Source organism: Eriocheir sinensis, chromosome 26 (genome assembly GCF_024679095.1).
Source record: "Eriocheir sinensis breed Jianghai 21 chromosome 26, ASM2467909v1, whole genome shotgun sequence".
Lineage (NCBI taxonomy): Eukaryota > Metazoa > Arthropoda > Malacostraca > Decapoda > Varunidae > Eriocheir > Eriocheir sinensis.
In genome coordinates this window covers 14,032,642-14,045,369 of record NC_066534.1, presented here as the reverse complement: position 1 = coordinate 14,045,369, position 12,728 = coordinate 14,032,642, and the positions used below count along the sequence as shown (strand labels likewise).

The window sequence follows — 12,728 nt, the reverse complement described above, 5'->3', positions numbered from 1 at the left end:
CTCATTATCTATAGTATCCTTGTTTTCTTGATTGCATTACCGAATCTCTCATGCAAGATCCCGTCAACCCCCTCGAAAATCTTTGTTCAATGGCATTAGAATATATTACTCTCGGAGAACCGTCAAAATATGGACACTCATTATCTATAGTATCCTTGTTTTCTTGATTGCATTACCGAATCTCTCATACGCCTTAAGGAAAAGAAAACAATCTTCTCATCCACGAACTTAAAAGTCTTGGTCCAATGGCATTAGAATATAGTACACTAGGATCGGAATTAGAAATATCTGCATTCATTATTTATAGAATCCTTGTTTTCTTGATTGCATTACCGAATCTCTCATACGCCTTAAGGAAAAGAAAACAATCTTCTCATCCACGAACTTAAAAATCTTGGTCCAATGGCATTAAAATATATTACAATAGGATCAGGATTAGTAATATCGATACTCCTAATTTACGGTATATTCGTTTTCTTGACTGCATTACCGAATCTCTAAAACGCCTTCAGGAAAAAAAAAATCTTTCCTCATTCACACATATATACAAAAAAAGCTTCGTTCATTGACATTAGCATACGCCTTCCTCGTCTTCCTTGTACTTCCTTGTCGAGCGTGGGATATTAAACAGAACTTTCGACCCGCGCGCCAGACTCGGTACTAAATGAGGTTTAATTCAACGTGCTTCCTACTTCCTCGCTGATTACCGGCTACTCGAGCATTGCTTCCCACACTGAGCGCCGGTAGGAGTTCGCTGACCACTCCGGAGGCTGAACAGAGGAGCGGATTTCACGCCTCGACGCCCCTGTTCTGCCTTCAGGAGAGGATAATTAAGAGGGGCAAAATCAGCGTGACATCCGTGTTATACCCTGTTCTGTGTGTCTGTCCGTCTGTCTGTCTGTCTCTACTTATGGAATCCGGCTTTTAAGTTGATTCCTTCTCTTCTTTCTCATTCCCTTCCATCTCCTTTCTCTTTCCTTCCTCCTTTCTCCTACCCTTCCTCCTCCTCTTCCTTCTCTTTCTCTTTCTTTTCCTTCTCCTCTTCCTTCTCTTTCATTACCTGCTCTTCCTCTTCTTCCTCCTCCTCCTCCTCTACCTTCTTTTTCTCTGCTTTTTCCTTCGCCTCTTCCTTCTCATTCATTTCCTGCTCTTCCTCCTCCTCCTCCTCCTCCCTGTCCTTCCCTTCGGCAGCAGCGGGATGGACCTACAACGCACCAAAGCACCCACCACACACGCCCTCCGGAGCAAGACTACATTCCTCGACGCAAAAAGAGGAGCAAATTTGTGCCCGTAAAAATTACCCGCGAGACCTAAGGGAAAGAGAACGCGTAGAACGGTAGCAATGAGTGGACCTTACCTTTTCGTGCCTCCTATTGTTTTACAGCGTTATTTTCCCGTCATGTTAATCAGAAGTTGTGTTTTTTGTAAGGATTCTAACATTTTACGATACTGAGGAATTTATGAACACACGAACTAATAAAGGTGACTATCAAGACTGCCTTCCGTTCTTCTATAGCGTAATTTTTTCGTCGACATGTTAATCAGAAGTTGTGTTTTTGTAAGGATTTGAACATTTTACGATATTGAGTGTTTTAAGAACAGAGGAATAACAGGAACTAAAAAAGAGAAGTATCAAGACTCTTCCGTTCTTCTATAGTGTAATTTTCTCATGTTAATCAAAAGTTGCATATTTGTAAGGATTCTAACATTGGTACAGTTAGCGGTGAGTAGCGGGCATTTTTTCTATACCATTTTTGTTGCCCTTGAGCCATCTCCGTTGTTGCAAAAAAAAAAGATAATGAGGGTATTGAAAGCATAACAAACTAACAGAAAATAACAAGAGGGGAGTATTTAAGACACTTCTCAAACCGTTTCTGCTTAATCATTTCGAATTCTCTGCCACTCTTCCGTTTGGGGCGCAGAATTGTTGCGGTTTTTTCCCCGTTTTGGTTCGCCCTTGACTGCTTCCTCTGGCGTAAAAAATTAAAACGTTTTCTACGCGTGAATTTTAAGATCTCGGAAGTAACAAAAAAATAGATCCTTGTATATTTCTCATCGTGACAGAAAATCAAAGTTATTAGCAGACAGCGACGAAACTTTGATATATAAACGATACTCTCCTGCATACTTTTCCTCATTCATGACAAGTTTTCTGACGTTTAAATATGGATCCTCACACACTTTTAATCACGGCAGTACAAGAAGACTCGGGGAGTTCCACAATAATCCCAGGACTCTGATAATCTTATGCAAACTTTTCTCTATTCATCACAAGTTCTCGACGTCTTAAATATGGATTCTCTCACACTTTTCATCTCGGCAGTACAAGAAGACTCGCGACGTTCCATAATAATCTCAGCACTTCGACACTTCACAATTTCTCAAGGGACAGAATATATATATTTTCCCACGGGGCGAGTTCTCATAGGTGAGCGTAGGAGACAATTAGTGCGCTTTGGATACACCTGGACGCGCGCGGGGACACACCTGAGTGCTGTGCGGCGGGCAGGTGCAAGAGGCGTGTCAAGGGAGGAAGGAGGGAGAGGGAGAGAGACGGAAGGAGGAAGGGAGGGCCAGGAGGAGAGGAAATGTGTGCAAGGGTGTGATGTGATTTTTGGATGGATGGATGGATGGTCAGGAAAGGAGGGATGAAATGGAGGAAGGGAGTGGGGGTTGTGGTGTCATGGTGGAGTGAGAAGAGGAGGAAAGGAGGAAGGGATGTCTGGGAGGATGTACAGGTGAGGGATGGGGAGGAGGAGGAGAGAGAGGGAGAGAGAGGGAGAGAAGAGGAAGGTGGATGTGAAACGAGGCGTGGAGAGGCAAAAATTGTAATGAGTCAAGATTCGTTTCTCTTCTCCTTCTCTCCCTTTTCTCCTTCCTCTTCTCTTCCCTTCCTCCTCTCCTTTCTTTCTCCTAGTCTTCCTTTCCTTCTTCCTTCTCTTCCCTTCCTCTCACTTCCTCCCTCTCTAACTCCTTTTCTTCCCTTCCTCCCTAAGTCTTCCTTCATCCCTGCTTCTTAATCTCTTCTCTCCTTCCCCTTCCTCGTCCCTTGCTCCATCTTCTCTTTCCTACCTCCTTCCTTCCTTTCTTCCCTTCCTCACTCATATTCTCCCCTTCCCTAATTCTCTTCCCTTCCTCCCTCTTCCCTCCTTCGATCCCTTCCGGAGTGCGCAAGGGATAAAGGGACGTCAGAGCCGGATCTTCCTTAACGCCCTAGCCACACCTTCCCTCCGCCGGCCAGGTGAGTGCGAGGGTAACGAAGGGCCGCGCAGACCTCAAAGGTGTCGTGATGTTCGTGATGTTCATGCTAATGGAGGTATGGGGAGGGCGGGGAGGGAGGGAGGGAAGGAGGACAAGAGGAAGGTGAGTGGGAGGGTATAGTGGAAAGGATGGGGTAAGGGAATGGCCAAAAGTTACCCCGGAATAAAGGAATAAAAGAAAAATGTGGTAAGACTGGAAGAAACGGAAGGAAAGGAGGAATATGATGGAAAAGGATAGTGTAAGGGAATGGTGGAAAGCTATCTCGAAATAAATGAACAAAAGTCAAAATGTGATACGATAAATGTCAGATGTGAAAAGCACACGCCATGAGTAAGGAAAAACTGGAAAGCCACGACCAACGATATAATTAGACGATACTTTTTTTTTTTGCATTGCCATTATACCAAACCAGTCGGCATGAACAGCCTTTCCCCTTTCTACATGTTCCTGTCTCTGCCTTCTCTCCCTTGCACCCTGCCCGTTTTTACTTCCTGGAGTATAAAAGTTAGTGTATAATGGGCGTTCTTCCTATTCAAATCAGTCCACATTACCTATCTATCCCTCTTCTATATACTCCTGTCTTCGCCCTCCTTCCCTGCACCCTGCCCGTCACGCCTCCCTGGTGTATGAAATTTAGCGTGTAGTGGGCGTCTCTCCCCGTCACGTGAGAGGAAGGGGTTACATAGGGTGGGACTAGCCGTCACTTAATCCGGGAAACCTCAGCATCCTGGAGGTGGGGAGGAGGGGGGGAGATGCGTCGCGATGAGTGGGTGGAAGAAGGGAGGGTAGAAGGGAAGGAGGGAAGGGAGGGAGGGAGGGAGGGACACTGGATCATGATACGGGAAATGAAGAAGGGACACGTGCAGCAGATGTTTGTGTGTTTGTTTGTGTGTGTGTGTGTGTGTGTGTGTGTGTGTGTGTGTGTGTGTTGGCGGCACACACACACACACACACACGACGCAACAACGACCTTTTTGTCAAGTCGGAAGTCGATGTTTTGTCGTGCAGTTCAACAGGGACGCACGACAACTCTTGACAACCAACAACCATAATCACCCTTCCACCACCACCACCATCACCCACTCTTCCTTCCTCCACGACAACCACACCACCACCCTCACCCACCTCTAGCAAAACAATCTTCCCCCCCTCATCATTTAATTTCCCACAATCGAAGGTAGCTAACCACCCTCACGTCTACGATAATAACAACCACCACCCCTCTCCTATCCTCTCCTACAACAACCCTCCTCACCATCTACCACACCCACCACCATTCATTACTTTTCTCCCATCTACGATAACCAAACACCCCCACTTCTACCACAGCAACCACCCTCTCTTCCTTTTAATTTTCCCACGATCTGTGGCGAGGAATAAACAGATTCACTCGGACTATGTAAGGCTAAGGGTGTCGTAAGCTTGACGTTAGCCAGAAGGGAGCTGCTACTGTGAGGGTATACGGAGGGGTCAATATTCGTGCCACCTCGGGTTTCAGGATCCCAGACGCCTCAAGAGGGGCTGAAGGGTTACGGGGAGGAGGTAGCGGTGAGGAGATTAGCACCGCAGGCTTCTGGTTCTTCTCACGGGACTGCAACATAGCGAGCCACACACACACACACGCGCACACACACACACACACACACACACACACACACACACACACACACACACACAGCAGGACACCAACAACACTGCACAGGCTAGCATGGTTCTGGTCACCCGCCGTTTTCTTATTAACAACGACTTTTAAGTACTCTTTGGTGTCAATTCGCGTCTTTTTGGAATAATTGTTTTCCTTCTATGCTTTCTCTCTCTCTCTCTCTCTCTCTCTCTCTCTCTCTCTCTCTCTCTCTCTCTCTCTCTCTCTCTCTCTCTCTCTCTCTCTCTCTCTCTCTCTCTCTCTCTCTCTCTCTCTCTCTCTCTCTCTCTCTCTCTCTCTCTCTCTCTCGTTACATGTCTATATCCAATAAATACCACTACGAACAATTCACTATCTCATCTTTTCTTTCCTTTTTCTCAGTCAAATTTCAGGCGCCAGTGAAATCGATCGCTTCTTTCACTGACGTTACACTTCATCCCTTAATTTTTTCTGATATTAAAGGAGTCAATGGTATTCATCCTCGTGCACAGTAACCGTATCGTCCACTTGTAACGATCCACTTTTCTGTTATCGCTTTTTTTCCCGGCACTGTTCGGGACGCACCATGATCGCTTCCCGGTGCAGTGGGCCACGCGCGTCAGGCCCAGGGAGAAGAGCCGCGCTAGATCCTCCCGTCTCGCTCGCCACCCGCTTACTGCTTCCAGACCGGCGCGGGACCCTGACGCCCGCCTTGGAGAACCGCGGGCAGGCAGGCAGGCAGGTAGGCAGAGGCAAGCATGAAGGGACGTTTGGAAGGCTTGGGAACGGACTGACTTTTGGCACGACTGGCGGAGTTAAAAGTTTACGACGATGTTCCGTTCAGTTTAACAGCTCATTGACTTCACTTAGAATTACAGCGTTTTGATGAATGAGAAAAACACGGAAGACAAATGTGATACTGAGAAGTTCCTAGGGTGTGGTAGGACCGGTTTCTATACTGTTAAAATATTTGATTCACTGAGCAATAAATCGAAAACTGGAGTGTCAAGTATTGGTGTGTGTGTGTGTGTGTGTGTGTGTGTGTGTGTGTGTGTGTGTGTGTGCGTGTGCGTGTGTGCGTGTGAGTTTTCAATAGTTGTGAAGTGACGCAGTGTAACAGAATTTCGCTCACGTAATCTCATCATCACGTGCAAGAGAAAATACATCAATACCTGACGCTTTTGAACACGCACAATAAAATATATATGACAAAATAACATGGGACGAACGGTTTCACTGATTTATAAGACTGTTCTAAAACCACAAGCACGTTCTTCCATCTTCGTCATCGGTAAAACACACTTGCTTACACGACTTAAGGAAGCAAGCGCCCAGCAGATGTCTTCGAGGTCCAGCGGAGGTACTGGCTCTCCTCGCACCTTTCTTTTTATCGTCGTCACGGGCACAACGCACTCGGTCATAAGGTTATTAAAGAGTCGGCCATCATAGCCAAGATACCCCATGGTTGTGGAGGACACGGGGACCGCCTAGTCACGCCGGCCCGTCGAAACATCATTAGTTATAGTTAATGGAAGTAGAGGTCGAGGGCCAGAAGGCGAAGAAGGAGGAAGAGGAGGAGGAGGAAAAAGGAAAGTAGGAGGAGGAGGAGGAGGCGCAAGCGTACATCCAGGCCACAACATTCTCCGGAGCGACGTCTTGATGGATGGCCTGTTTATCCGATACTTCACGAGCGGATACAAAGAGGATTTTAGGGATGCGTTCGGGGTATGTCGTCTGAAGGGATTGGAGGAACGTGAGAAGGGCTGGGAGGGTCGATCGGGCGTCTGGTAATCTATCACTCCCCGGTGGTAATCGTAGGCGTGAGAAATCCACCCCCGGAGGCAGGTAAATCTTGGGGCGGTGAGGAGTTATGGGTTAGTGTGGGAGTGTCCTCGTCATCGCCTACTCCTCTTTCTTCTCCTCCCCTCCTCTTCATCTTCCTTTCCTCCTCCTCCTCCTCATCCGCTGCGGGCTACAGTAGCTGTGTTACCGCCTGGGTTTTGTTTGTTCTGACTCCCCACCTTTTAATCAAGTGTTGAGGTTCCCACGCACACACGTACTACATAGCAGGCCTGACGCAGCCTCTGATTCACGGGTTGGGATATAATTCCGTCTGTCAGTCTGTCTATCTTTCTCTCTCAACGCGATTTCTCAGACGCTAACACACACACACACACACTCACACACACACACTCTACACCTGTCATCTACATCTAGGTACAAACACATCAGTACAGAAATCAACGGTAGGAACATGTCATTTGTAGCGAGAGTGACAGACGGGGAAGTGACTGATACAAAAACAACCAAGGCGAGGACGTTTACCAGATGTTGTGATGAATTTGAGAAGTTTACGGAACCTTGTCATCGAAACTGGAAACTAAGAGACGAAACAAAAACTGAGAGAAAGGTTCGGAAGATGCAGTTTAGTTCAATGATACAGTCTAATGATGACGATTATGCATTTTCTTTATATTTAACAGGTCCAAATCTTTACCTTCACGATATTTTACCATAGAAAAAGTCTACGGTTATCTTTCGTGACGGTACAACACACACAAGATATACAGTACATTAACTATCATTACACACAGACCTTAACATACACTCCCAGTAGCATACAGCCTAAGAGGATGTATGTATATATGTGTGTACGTCATCACTCTCATGTACGTGTGTGTCTATGCATTAGTCGGGGGAACAGGAAGCTACTGAAACCTGAGCAGGAGGAGAGGAAGTGAGGAAGAGGAAGAGAGGAAGGGAAGTGGGAGGAAGAAGGGGGAGGGGATGAGAGGGAGGAGGAAGATAAAGTGGTCTGAGGAGAGGAGAAATAGGAAAATAAGAGTGAGAAGAGGAGGAGGAGGAGGAGGAGGAGGAGGAGGAGGAGTAAAGTTGATCTCGTTTTCACCTTTCCTCTCCACATAAATGAAAGACCGAAACTTGAAATATTCTCTCTCTCTCTCTCTCTCTCTCTCTCTCTCTCTCTCTCTCTCTCTCTCTCTCTCTCTCTCTCTCCCCCCCCCACACACACAAGCATCATCGTCCCTATCTCCCTGCCTAAGACCAGCCTCACAGCATCGCCTATCATTACGCTGGCCACGACTAGGCCTAGACCTCTAAGCCTATAGGGTATTCCTCATCTCCATACCGACCTACTTATTACCGGTGAAGACTTTTTTCTATCTCATCAGCGTCTCGGTTATTTATAAACATCCAGGTGAGTGAGTCAGGGGGAGCGGGTTAGGCTGGGTTAGGTTAGGCTAGGCAGGTGCTCCCCGTCTCTGCCTCCCGTGCCCTCAGGTAAGAGAACAGACGGCAACCCGCAAATCAATGAATGACTGACACGCCTCTTCTGTCCTACTTCTTTTTGTCCTTTACGTTAGTTTTTCGTTTCGGTCTACATATGTTCTGTTCCCTTTTTCGTATTGACTCAGCCTATTAAGTCCTTTGTCTCCCTTTATTCCGGTCTCCTTGTGTCCTTTTTCCGTCTTGAACTCTCCGTTATTCTGTTCCTCGTATTGACTCAGCCTCTTAAGTCTTTTGTCTCCCTTTATTCCGGTCTCCTTCTGTCCTTTTTCCGTCTTGAACTCTTCGTTATTGTTTCTGGTATTGACTCAGCCTGGTAAGTCTTTTGTCTCCCTTTATTCCGGTCTCCTTGTGTCATTTTCCATTTTCAACTCTTCGTTATTCTGTTTCTCGTATTGACTCAGCCTGGTAAGTCTTTTGTCTCCCTTTATTCCGGTCTCCTTCTGTCCCATTCACTATTACTCTCTTCGTTATTCAATTTTTTCGTATTGCCACCGCCTTCCTTTATGCCTTTGTCTCCTTACATTCCGGTCTCTGTCCTGTCCATAAGTTCCCAAATTACTGATTCCTTCTTCGGTTCTGCAAGTCTCTCAGCTTCTCAGTCACTCCATCTAATAGCCTACTTCATGCCGTCAGTCTCAAAGCTCATAAATATTACAAACTTTTATCTTTCATCTTTTTAGTTATTAGTACTCCATTGATCGTTCAGCGTCCAAACTTTAACACGGTCTCAAAGCTCCTCGATAATTCACACCCTTATCTCATGTCCTCTCCGTTATTAGTTTCTTAACCCATCGATTGTTCTGCCTCTAAAGTATAAGAATCAAGAGGATAGGACAGACAGAGGCAGGAGGTTCGCATCTTTAGCATCCAACCCCTTACTTATTCCTTTCTTAACCCATCGATCGTTCTGCCTCAAGGTTTAAAAGTCAGAGGAAGGCAGAGATGAAGCAAGGAGTAAAGGACTAGAGGTGAGGAAGCTGTAGGAAGGTAGAGGGGAGATAAGCAACAGGTAGCCATGGGAGAGGACGGGGATAGAAGTAGAAGGGAAAGACTTGGGAAGGAAAGGTGATGGAGGGAGGGCGTTTGAAAGAAAATCTGGAGGGTTGAGGAAAAGCATAACAGGATAGAGGGACATAGAAGTGGAAATGACATAGGAAAAAGAGGAAGGAACATGGGTAAAGGAAGAGAAAGAGGAGGTGAGTAAAGGATCTTGAGGGACAATAAGATGAGTAAGGAGATAGAAAGAATGAGAGAGAATAAAAAAAAGATGAATCATGATAGAGGTGAAGGAAGAGGCGAGGAGGAAAGATAGAGGGAGGAAAGGAGGAGGAAGGAGAAGGAAAGGAGGAAAAAGGAAGGTGAATCAAAGAGAGAGAAGGAAGAGGCGAGGAGGAAAGATAGAGGGAGGAAAGGAGGAGGGAGGAGGAGGAATGGAGGAAAAAGGGAGATGAATCAAATAGAGAGAAGGAAGAGGCGAGGAGGAAAGAAAGAGGAAGGAAAGGAGGGAGGATGAGGAAAGGAGGAAAAAGGGAGGCGAGGAGGAAAGGAGGAGGGAGGAAAGGAAGAAACGAGTAGGGAGGAGGAGGAAAGGAGGAGGGAGGAGGAATCACAGACAGCATGGGTGGAGGGAACAAACACGAACTCTTCTTTCTTAATGACGGTCGAAATGGCATTCTCTCTCTCTCTCTCTCTCTCTCTCTCTCTCTCTCTCTCTCTCTCTCTCTCTCTCTCTCTCACGCTGTCCGCCCCTTCTCATCCCTCCTCCTTCACTCCTTTTCTCCTTTTCTTCTCCGTCTCTCTTTTATTCTCTTTGACGATCCTCTTCTCCTTTTCTTCTCTCTTCTCATCGCCCTCTTCCTTTTCTTTCTACTAGTATTGGCATTTTTCGAACCCTTCCAGTCCTTTTTGTCAGTCATACTACTCTCTCTCTCTCTCTCTCTCTCTCTCTCTCTCTCTCTCTCTCTCTCTCTCTCTCTCTCTCTCTCTCTCTCTCTCTCTCTCTCTCTCTCTCTCTCTCTCTCTTCATTAGCATCCATATCACCATAAACATTCAACATCTCGCCCTTTTTCTCCTTCCTTCCTTCCTTTTTTCCTTCCTTCTTTTCTCCTTTCCCTTCACTCTCATTTCCCTCTCTTGCTTTCTCCCTTCTCCCTCCCTCTCCTTCTATCCTTCCTTCCATCCTTCCTTCCTTCCCTTCACGCTTATTTCTCTCTTTCCTTCTTCTTTCTCCCTTCCTTTCTCTCTCCCTCTTCTTACCCATCCTCTCCTCCAGCATCCCTTCCTCTCCTTCCTGCCCCGCCCTCCATACTACCTCCCTCCTCTTCTCTTCCTTTTCTCTCCTCCCTCCTCCTCCTCCCATCCGCTCCTTTCCTCCTTCAGCCATCCAGGAACTCAAGCAACACCTTTGATGGCCCTTATATGGCTGAGTCTAAGGAACGATGTCTGTCAGGGATTCAGACACACGCATACATATATACATACATACACACATACATACATACAATTCTAACTCGTCATACATATTTAGATACACACACGTACATATTTCTTTTAACTTTATTTGATTATTTATGTATTTTGAGTTAGTTTGTCCATCTGAATATAGTAAAGAACACTGGATACCATTTATTCACACACACACACACACACACACACACACACACACACACACACACACACACACACACACACACACACACAGGGACACGCAAGATGGTATTGGGGCTCCAGTAATCGTCCTTTTCCGCTCTCTTGATAAATGCTAAAGAGCTTCCTTACCTCACCTCTCCACCTTCACCCTCAACACTTCCCTCCTCCTCCTCCTCCTCCTCCTCCTTCTCCTACCCTCACGCCCTCCACCTCTCACCTCTCATCCTCTCCCTTGCCCTTTGTTTCGGTCCTCTACCTTTGTCCTAGTCCCCTTTTACCTGTTATCCTTCTTATCCCCTTCTTCCTTAGCTTCTGAACCTTCTTACTGCATATCTAAGCCTTTTTCTATACTTGTCCTTTAATTATTAGAAGGTATATGTATTACCCTGCCTGAAAAACACTTTGACCTTTTTTTTTCAACGAAGGAGACAGCTCAAGGGCACAAAAAAGGAAACAATAATAAAAAAAGCCCGCTACTCGCTGCTCCTAAAAAAAAGAATCAAAAGAGGTGGCCGAAAGAGAGGTCAATTTCGGGAGGAGCGGTGTCCTGATACCTGGTTTAGTATCTGATCCTCTTTGTGAGACTCCAGTATGAGTGTAAAGTCAATACGGAAAACCACTGATTACCGTAGTCTGCCTTCCAATCTCTCTTCCCACAGTATTGATCAACAGCATACGGCAACCTTTCCCTCACCTTTCAATATCGACCTTTGACGTTCCATTATTCTTTGCCCTAAAAAGCGAAACACTGTCACTCTTTATCCCCGCGTTCTCACAATCCTTTCCTCTCTCCCTAGCCCCCCAAACCAACCAACCCCCCCTGACTCTCACCCCATCGCCCCACGTGCCCCAGAGGTTACGGAGGGGTGAGTGTGGGGCAACGGGGGCGATTAGTTGAGGTGTGGCAGTGCAGGTTGAAGTGGTAGTGGTGGGGGTGGGGGTGAATGTGGTGGTGTAGAGTGGCGAACCAGATTGTATTGAAGGGGGGAGGGTGATGGGGCATAGGAGAATAAGGGAAGGGGGAGTGAATATGGGGTGGAAAAGGTATGGTGGTTTGGGGTGAGGGGGGAAGGGGTGAGGTGCAGCAAAATGGTCTGTTGTACGTGGGTGACACTCTGGGAACGCGTTGAATGGAGGAGAAGAATGGGAGGAAGGGGGAGAAGAGAGGGAGGGACAAGGAAAGGATGTAGTGAGAGAAGACACACGGAGGGACTGGAGAGAAAGAACCGAGGCGTGTTGGGTGATAAAGGGAAGGGAAAGGCGAAGAGACGCTTATGGAAGGAAAACTGAGACACAGAGGAAGGAGAGAAGAGGCGATGATGGAGTAAAGAGAAAGAAATATGGAGCGTTGAGTGACAAAGGAGGAGGAGGAAGTGAAGGAAGAGATAGAGAGTCACTAAAATATACAGAACTCTGGTGTCGTTATGGCTTAAAAATAGTTAAAAAAAAAAAATTAAAACTTTACAAATTTAAATAATTTTATGAAACTGCTTATATCAAGACACTAGAGGAAGGGAAAATAAACGCCAGAAGGGATAATAAGCGGTGAACAAGGAGCGGATAGAGTGTGGGTGCAAAGACACAGACAGAGGTACGAATTAGCAACGAATCAAAGGAAAATGAAAAACGAGAAAGGTGAGACACAGGAATCTTGAGGAGTGTGCAGAGTGAATGATAAGGTGAGACATATGAAGAGCATGAGAAAGGTGAGGAGGTGAAAGAGGGATAGAAGAAATACGTGACTGAACAGGGAGAACGGTGAAGTGTGTGAGTGACGTGCATAGGCAAAACGAGGAGGGAGAGTGATGGATATATAACGAATAGAAAGTGAGTGTGACCCGTGAGTAAGAAATGAGAGAGGGAGAGAAGTGAATGGACAAGAAGACG

At 46.4% G+C, this 12,728-nt stretch overlaps 1 protein-coding gene across 7 annotated transcripts in view; it reads right to left on the bottom strand.

Annotated features, from left to right (window-relative positions):
* Positions 1-12,728, bottom strand: part of LOC127003793 (uncharacterized) — a 136,081-nt gene that overhangs the window by 72,772 nt on the left and 50,581 nt on the right. For 5 of the 7 annotated variants that reach the window (XR_007757402.1, XM_050870841.1, XM_050870843.1 and 2 more), the window contains exon 1: positions 5,468-5,554. The exons of the other annotated variants lie outside the window; for them this stretch is intronic. The gene's annotated coding sequence lies outside the window, so the exon portion shown is untranslated. Of the gene's footprint in view, positions 1-5,467; positions 5,555-12,728 lie in introns of those variants that run through there. 7 annotated transcript variants of the gene reach the window in all.